We start from the raw sequence: 9,634 nt of genomic DNA, 5'->3' as shown, positions 1-9,634 counted from the left end.
ATGGTACTCAGATGAGATGCATTAACAGGTTTCTTACTCCTCTTACCCACTTTCTTGAGTGCCTCCATGAGCGCATCTTGCTGCTCATTCATTCTGGCAACCGCATCTAGTGTCATCTCAGTAGCTTAAGCGTAAGTAGCTGACCTCTTTGGCAGCATTTTGAGCTGATATAACCAAGGAAACGTATGCACATAGCCTACGGCTCAAAATAAACATACCACCCGTCAAAGAAGTACTCGGCCGAGTACTATGAACTACTCGGTCGAGTAAGGACTACTCGATCGAGTATTAAGACTACTCGGCCGAGTATTCCACTCCAGTAGCTGACCTTCAAATCACATAAAACGTACTCGGTCTAGTATACATGTCACTCGGTCGAGTATCCCTCTTACTCGGTCTAGTGATCACAACCAGTAGCTACTGCCTCGTACACACAAACAAACACTCGGTCGAGTGCTTGGTTACTCGACCGTTTATCCCTTACTTAGTCGAGTACCCGACCTGCTCAGCCGAATCATGCCAAAAACGAGCGAACTAATATGGAAAACATACTTAAACATGAATACACTACATCCAACATATTACTACTCTTCTAAAGCCAGTTAATAACATACATATCATGCTCAAGTACTACCATGCTCAGGATACACAATCATTTACTTACTCCATCCAACCACTTCACAAGAATTATATATACAACACATATTACTTCAACACATAACGATTCCCAAGACACCCCCATGTTGACCGGCTCAAAGTTGTAAAAGCCTCAATGCGACTTTAGGACGTCTCCCAAGTCTTTGCAGCAGCTCCAAACAACTCTTACCTGGGTTCATTTTAATTAGACTCCCTATGTTCATTTGGTTCATTGGTTTTAAGTTCCAAAATCGTCGTTGTGATACCACTTTGTAATACCCCCACATACCAAGGTACCTTACCATGGACCACCCTAGCATGTGAAGCTGCTACCATCTCGGTTGCCCGAGGTTAGCATAACAAAATTAACCATTTCGAAACATTTATTAAAGTATAAAGTTTAATGTTACAACGTCTCAAAGAAATACCAAAACGAAAGTGCATAAGATCTCAATACAAATGAAATCCAAAATAATTAGACTTGTAATAGCGTAAGCTAGACTCGATGTGATGACATCCCATCCTCGTCCCCGCAGCTAAGATAAACATCACCTGTTACAATCTGCACACCATCCCCGAATGGATTGCCACAGTTTTAAAAAACAACAACGGAGTCAGTTCACTGAATAATTGAGATAAGCAATACATAAGAAACGATCACAACAACAATAATACAACCAATTGCCAACTCCAATAATGCCTCATATTTGACTACACACTTACCTGCAAGATTACTGCCACAACACATAATCCATTCCACCAGTGGGGGGCCGCAGCCTTGCCCACTTAAACCCCGCTCATTGCAACGAGCAACAAACCCATGTTCATTAATGTGCACATCCCCTTTTGTGACAGGAATCACACGGGACAAATCAAGGGTGTGAAGCCACTCCCGAAAGTGACTCCATTCAGCCGAGGACGTACCTTACCAATATCGTCAAACCACCAAAATTCCAATCAATCAAGAAAGACAAACAACAGCGATACTAATCATGCTAATTCAATCACAATCATCTTAAATCAATTAACAAAGAACCGTGTAGCTTCCTCTCCAACCAAATCATTCATCTCTTCATTTTTTGGTTTGCACCATTGAAAACATTCACATTCATCACATTTGTAGTACAATCTTGAAGGGTTTGCTGCTGAAGGTCGAGATGACCTTATGTTGAATCTTCTATTGCATTTAGGGTAATTTTTGTTATCTATTTGCACTCTTGTGAATTAGATCTTGAATTAGATGATTGCATTATAGTAGGAATGTGTTTGTAGTAGTGTTTTAAGAGTCACTCAATGATTTATGCTCTCAATTTTAACAGCAACTCTCTCTTTATATGCAATAAGTCACCCAATGACTACTTTTGAAGTCATTGTATTTCTGGTTACAGGGGTATTTCGTACACATTTCTCAAACCTCAGGGGTATTTGGTGAAAGCCATATTAGTTAGTTGTAGTTAGTTGGAAGGGATAATTCATGTGGTGTCCCTGAGGTTTGGCTTAATTCACGTGGTACCTCTGCGTTTAAGTTTATGCACATGGTACCCCTCAACTTTCAGCTTAGTGCACGAACTACCCTTACTTTTCTTTCCTTTATAACGGCGTAATCTCCCCTTAACCACTTAACTCAACCTAACTCAATTTTCCCCCTTTTCCCCCTCAACCTAACTTCTTTTTCCCCCATTTCACTCACAAACAAATAAAAAAAGGGACAACTCTCTCACTTCCCCATAACATTACACGATTATCCTCCACAAACCTCAACAATCAATCACATCAACCCGAAAAACCCCAAATCATCTCTTATTTTTCATCAATCTTCTTCATTTTGATCACATGGTAACCATCTTCATCTTTATTCCTTTTTTTTCTGGTTAAAAATTTGTTTGTTTGTATCTTTTTCTTTTTGATTTGTGATTAACTCATACCTAAATGAGGTTTTTTATGAACGATTTTATTTGCATGTAGATAATTGTTATTTTGTGAATTTTAATTAGGGTTTTTGATGTGGCTTTATGAATATTGCAATTCAATAATTAGGGTATTTGTTTGTTTTTCTAATTTTGTTATCCCTTTCCATTTTTGACTGATTTTGTCAATTATTAAATTTATTTGAAATAATTAGGGTTAGGGTTTTACTTGACTGTATTTAAGTAATGCTTGGTTTAAAATGATAGGATGGAAGCTGCGTTTTGGTTGCAATGTCCCTACAAAGGGCAAAAATTTGATTGTGTTATTTATGATGTGGATTTTATACAATTACTAGATATAATTGCTTATCTTGGGGTTGTTGCTGAGAAACAACAAGTTTTATTGCCCCCTGTCTATGCTATGTATTATAGAGGAAGGAATGATGCTAAGATAAACATTAAGGATGATCGGGATTTACTGAAGATGTTTTGGGATTATGAAAGCTATGAGACAATTGACGTGTGGATTGAGGACACAAATAAGCCAATTAAGGAGTTTGGGTTAGTGGCTGAAATAAAAAAGGCAAGAATGATGGAAGAACAGAGGAAGGAGATGCAGAAGGAAAAGGAAAAGGAAAGGATGGAGAAAAATAGTGTGGAGAGTGAAGGTTTGTTAGTTGAACCTTTGGCAATTGAAGTACCTACTGTGGATGTGGAGACAAATGAGACTGTTTATACTAAAGTCTATGAGTCTCAAGAGTTGGCTAATCTAGCAAAACAAAATAAAAAGGAGAAATGGGCAGGGCCTAGCTATCATGATCTGTTTTGGAAGGCTGCCAATACAACATCACCATTTGTCTTCAACAAAGCAATGACAGGTATAGCCAGACTTTCTAGAGAAGCTTTTGCTTACTTGTCCAATGTTCCCCAACAATGGTCCAAACATCAATTTAATCCACTAACAACTTGTGATCATAATACCTCAAACTTTGTTGAGTCTTTTAATGCTGTGATTAATGACATGAGAGTCAAACCAATTCTTATCTTGATGGAAGAGATAAGACAATATCAGATGAACAAGATAGTTGAAAGAATTGATATAACTGAGGCTATGCAACCATATGATCCCACCCCATATGCAAAGGGTATTATTGAGTCTAACTGTTCAGACTAAAGGCATTGTAAAGTGATAAAAGCTGGAGGTGGAGAATTTGAAGTGGTTGAAGGTACCACAACTGCCTTTCCTGTAAATTTGAAGAATGAAACATGTTTGTGTGGGGCATGGCAGGTAACTAGGATACTATGTAAGCATGCATGTAGGGTCATCTATCACAACAAAGAAGAACCAATGCAATATCTGAATGGCTACTTCTTTGGGATGTGTTATAAGTTAACTTATAGCAATATCATGCACCTTATGCCTGATAAGGATCAGTGGCCTGAATTTCAGTTTCCTATGATCCAGCCACCACTACAAGAAAGATCAGCATGAAGGCCAGCTAGACAAAGAAAGAGGAAGTCTGATGAGAAAAAGAGAAAGAGAGGCAGCAGGTCCACAATCATCAGATGTTCTATTTGCAAGATAATAGGCCACAATGCAAGATCATGCCAAGGTGGTCCAACAGCAAAGAAGAGAAGGTCTGATGGTGATTCAACTTCAACAAATCAACCTCCAATCTGATTTAGAAGTTAATGTGGTAACATTTTATTTTAGTTGCTGAACACTTTGGATCTAACTTGACTTTTTGGTAGGAGCTGTAATTGACATTATAACTGTGTTTGTAATGTCAATTCCAACTTCTAACTATTCATTTTTTGGGTTAGATAAATAGTGAATAGAAGAACTTGGAACTCTGTTTAGAAGAACTTGTAACTCTGTTTAGATCAGTCATCTTGTGTAATATTTGTTCAGCAAGTTGGTTGTTGGTTGTTGAACTAGATGAGTCATGTAAGTTTTTGGGTTAAACTCTTGGATGTTTGGATGCCAATGATGTTATATAATGCATGGAATTTGTTTTAGGTTTCTGAAATCTTCTTTTTTGATATCACAATGTTAGTACACTTACTTCATTATAATATAGACTAAAAACATATACATTATTTGTAATAACCCGGATTTTTTACAAGACTTAATTAAACTAATGGCGGAAAGTTAGCTAAGTCTAATAAACAATTTATGTCAAATCCGGATCGCTATGGATTACTTATATATGACTAATTAAATTAGTCATTATACAAGTTACAAAGCAACTACTTAGACAATATTAAAATCTCTCTTGGATTCTCATAGTGCCCATAAAGGTGTCATCTCCTAATCAACTTGATACCTGAAAAAAAAATAACAATAACACGCTGAGCGCGAGCAACCTAACCGTTCTATTAACATCCCTAATAATTCAAAAGCAGGTATGCGAATTAGATCACTAATGCGTAAACAAGAGTCACATAATACACATAACACTTAAATTTCATATTTTAGTTTGTTTAATCATGTGGGTGAATAGAACGATAATAAAACAAAACCATGTGGTAGCCATTTGATTTTGAAAATCATTTTTCACATAAGCATCCAATATACACACGAGTCGTGACTTCGTAGTGTATAACTATACATGCCCGACCTGCATCTCATCTGACATATACAATTATCCACCATACTCGTAGACCGTGCCAATCCTAAGATGGTTTACATCTCACACCAGAGGGATTGAGAGGGCCGGACTCCTTAGTATAAATCAACTTACTTATCTGATAGCATAAAGGAGTGAACTACAAGTGACCTGATAGCCCACAAGTCACGGCACCTCGCACACCCGGCCATAAAGATCGCGAATGTGCACAATAGCATCAAGCATAGTGCTGGTGATATCTAAAGGAAGTACGAGACTGACCAAGTCCCTGTCTATGAATGGCCAAACACTCACTACTCTCGGAACACCAGCGACTGTACCCAGCCTATCCGGTGCTACATATTGTGTCCTTCGTACACCGATCGACACTTCTCATTAGACAACTCCATCAAGAAGTTGGATGTTCTATTCTCGAAGGCCCCATAAAGAACGCCTCTCGAGCCATCCCATTGACGTGACTCTTAATTGCGCACATTTAGTCCCCTAATTGAACCTATTTTGCATACTATTATAACATTTCATGGCCATTTTATCCGTCAATTCCTTCCTATTTGGTTTTTCTATTGCATTGTATATGTTTTGTAGAAAAGAAGATAATGAGGTGGAATTCCCCCTCTCCCGTGCATATTTGGAAGCTTTTTGATGATATTGGATGGACTAATATGAAGAGAAGGTAAGAATGATGACCAAGGATGTAGGAATAAAGAGTATATAGAAGGATCGTATGCTTAAAAGTAAGGATGGCGAGAAGGAAGCCATTGCAAGACGAAATTGCTCGGAAACCAAACCAAGAGTTTCTCCTTTGGCTCTGAAATTATGCTATATGAAACGGCGTCAAAAAATCAAGTGGTCTACGCTTTTGAATCACTCCAATAAGAGTCCGGATGAGGAAATGACGTCTGTTTTACAATCCGAGCTCAAATAGACAAGTTGTCCCGGGATCCGCGCGTCCCGAGACCAATCCGCTCGTTCCAAGCTGCAGTGCCATTTTCAGAATAATCTGTTTGTGGATCCGCGCATCCCGAGCTCAGGATGAGCATCCCAGTCCTAGGATATGCGCATCTCCTTCGAGAGGAGCACTTCCTCAACTCAACACTTAGCATTGTTATTTACTAATCTACCATTGCTTAACCTAATGATGTACCACTATATATACTCCATTTGTAATAATCAAGCCATCAAGTTTTCCTTAGATTAAATCAAGCTTTCTTAGATTAGATTAGGAGTATATTAGAATAGAATAATCTAAATCATTCCACAAAATTACACATTAATCTTTCTTTAATTATTGTTCAAGTTTATTATTGGGTAATTCAAGTTTATTATTGGGTAATTGAAGATTATTGGGTTATTATTGGAGAATTGACAACTCTTCATCAATCAATCAAGTTATCTTCTTTTATTCTTTGCTTTATTATTTGGAATCATCTCAAGTTTGGTACAATCTCTTTACTCTTTACTCTTTGTTGTTTATTTCTTCACTCTCTTATCATGTTTATACTTGTTCTGATGATTGACACTATTAATGACATGTTTCTCATGATAATGAGTGAGTAGTTTCCTTAGCTAGGATTAGTGGGTAATTAGAGGAAATAAACATAGGGATTAATCATGCTTAATCTAATATGTTTCCATAATTAATTTGCTTGCTTGTTGTGATGTCAACCTATGCACATGTTATGTTTGATGAAATGCTAAGCCTATGAATCCTTGCATTTTTACCCATCTCTTTTCTACTCAACTTGACTTGTAAGATATAAACCAACTTGAGTCTTGTTAGACCATGCATAGAAGTGATTAGGAGGAAAGTAAGTCGACTTGTAGGTGTTGTACAATCTAATCGATTCGGCTTCGGGACCCAACTCTTCCTGAGAACCGTAAGACATAAACCAACTCGGTTCCTCTACCACATTAATTGCTTGCAACTTTATGAACATGTTTCTATGATCAACTCCCATGAATCCTCTATGAGCCCATGATATCCTAGCACTTTTAATCATTTGTTTACATCCTTCCTTTTATTGCTTGTTTTACTTTATTACTTGCATTATTCTAGAACACAACTACAAACCTAAACAAATTGTGACACTAGTATAAATTGAGATAGATAGACTTAGAACCCAAAGCACACCGTCCCATGGATCGACCTCGACTTAACCACTAACTAGTTGTTTGTTGAGAATATAAATGTGTTTGATTGAGAGCCCCATCGACACTCTCATCAAAATGGCGCAATTGCCGGGGACGGTGTTATGTGATTAAGTTCTTGCTTGTTTGTCTATTTTTATTTGTGCTTTAACCTTGAGGAACTTGTTCCTCAAGGTTCGTTCTTACCATTTTATTGTAGTTTCCGTATTTGTAGTTACCTCTTTATTCTAGCAATGATGATGGCACATGGCTTCCAACAAGAAGTATATGGGCAAGTTGGAGTAAATGAGTATGACATGTATGAATAGAGAAGGTTTGTTGAGCTAGAAAACACACCCATATCCTATAACTTCTACAATGAAAACTCAAATTACCCCCACAAACTTCCCATACCAAAGCCCCCACATCCAAAATCCACAAGAACCACCCTCCCAAAACCCACTTTACAATCAATGTCAAATGTCATCCTACAATCAACACCCATACAACCAATCTCTCATGTACCCATAACAAGAGAATGAGCATAATTTTGACATGCAAAGTGTGGTTCTCCAAATGCTAAGGGACCAACAAAATCTCTTCATGCAATTGTTAAAAGAGAGCCAAGCTAGGGACAATGTTCTCAAAAACATTATTACTAATGGTGAGAAGTTGGCAAATCAAATTACCCAAATGGAAGCCACCCAAATGCTAAATGAAGAAGAAAGGGAAGATGATGAGGGTGAAGAATAATTTGGATGGCATTATGAAGCTACTCTTGTCAATTCCCGACCACCTCCTAAATTCATAACTATTGAACATCCCATATTCCAACTTGTACCCAACTTTACAAACATTCATGACGGATGTGAATATGAAGATGTAACTTTTGAGGAAGGGGAGTGCTTGATTGATTATAGACCAAGAGTGGATGATGAATTGAAGCATGATGAAGTTGGAGTGGAGAACAATGATGAATATGAATTGGAGGCCAATTATGAGACAAGCACTTTGTCTAAATTGCCTCATGTATCTAGCTCCCACACTAGCTTTACTTCTCCAATTTGGGATACCTATGATGATGATGATGATGATGAGGAAGACCTCCCACCACAATTTTCCTCTATGACCCATGTAGAGGAAGTGTGTTCCCTTGACACTTATGGGAGTGAAGGTAAAACTTGGAAAGAAGAGGTTGATGGATTTGAACTTGCTATCTTTGGAGAACTGAGGGGCCAAGAGGAAAACTATTATGTTGGCATCTTTGATCATAGTTTGGAAGAAATTGAAGCTCTTTTCTTTGGAAATAGTTCAAGTTCTAAGGAGGGTCAAGAAGAAAGTGAAGAAAATGAAAGCATGAATGACCTCAATGGTGAGAAGTTGACTCCTCCACATCTTATCCTTCAACTATCCCCTCATCAAAGAAATGTGAACTCTCCTTCTACTATTGAAGGATTGATGAATCAATGCTTTATCATCATAGAATTTAAAAGAGATGGTAAAGAGTGGAAGCCTCCGGATGAAAATGGGCAATACTTCATACATTGCATTGACAAGAATCATGTGCTTATTGGTTTGAAGCATTGTAAGAAGCCAAGTGCCAAGGGCAAAAAAATGGGAGAGTGTTTGGCAAGTTCTATTCCAAGCCAAGATGGCTAAACTACATTTTGACATCGACAATCGCCTATTTGTGCTTATATGAAGCCCATTCAAAAGCCTTTGACTGGTTGTTGAGAGCATTAAGCAACATGGACAATATCAATAATCATGGCAACAAGGAATGAGTTTGGGGGAGTCCTCCCTCAAACCACCATTTGTAAGATATCCTTTCCTTTGACTTTGCATTACATTTACACTTGCATTTAGTTATATACATATAGTTTAGGCTTTCATTTGTATTATATTTCATATTGCATTTACATTAGTTAGTTCATATAGTATAGTTGCATTGTAATATATCTCATATGATTAGATTAGTTTGCATTGTAATATATCTCACATGATTCATATAGTTAGTTGCATATAGACTAGAATTTATGCATAATCACTAATGACCAAACCTATTCATTTCTACACTAGAAATAGTGTTTAAATCAGTTTGGGGAGGTTTGATCATAGGTGAAGAACATGCATCATATAATATAATTTAGATTGCATTCATTTGTTATATATGTCATATATAATTGCATTTAGTTAGAGCATGATTTCATTCATATCATTGCATTTATTCAAAAATCCAAAAAACATGTACTTTCTTTTTCATTCCTACTCCTATATGTACATTGAGAACAATGTCCAAAATAAAGTGAGGGATGGGAATTTATATTCCAAAAT

This window comes from Silene latifolia, unplaced genomic scaffold, assembly GCF_048544455.1.
Source record: "Silene latifolia isolate original U9 population unplaced genomic scaffold, ASM4854445v1 scaffold_20.1, whole genome shotgun sequence".
Taxonomy (NCBI): domain Eukaryota; kingdom Viridiplantae; phylum Streptophyta; class Magnoliopsida; order Caryophyllales; family Caryophyllaceae; genus Silene; species Silene latifolia.
The sequence above is the reverse complement of the archived record's forward strand: the minus strand, read 5'-3'. Positions refer to the sequence as shown.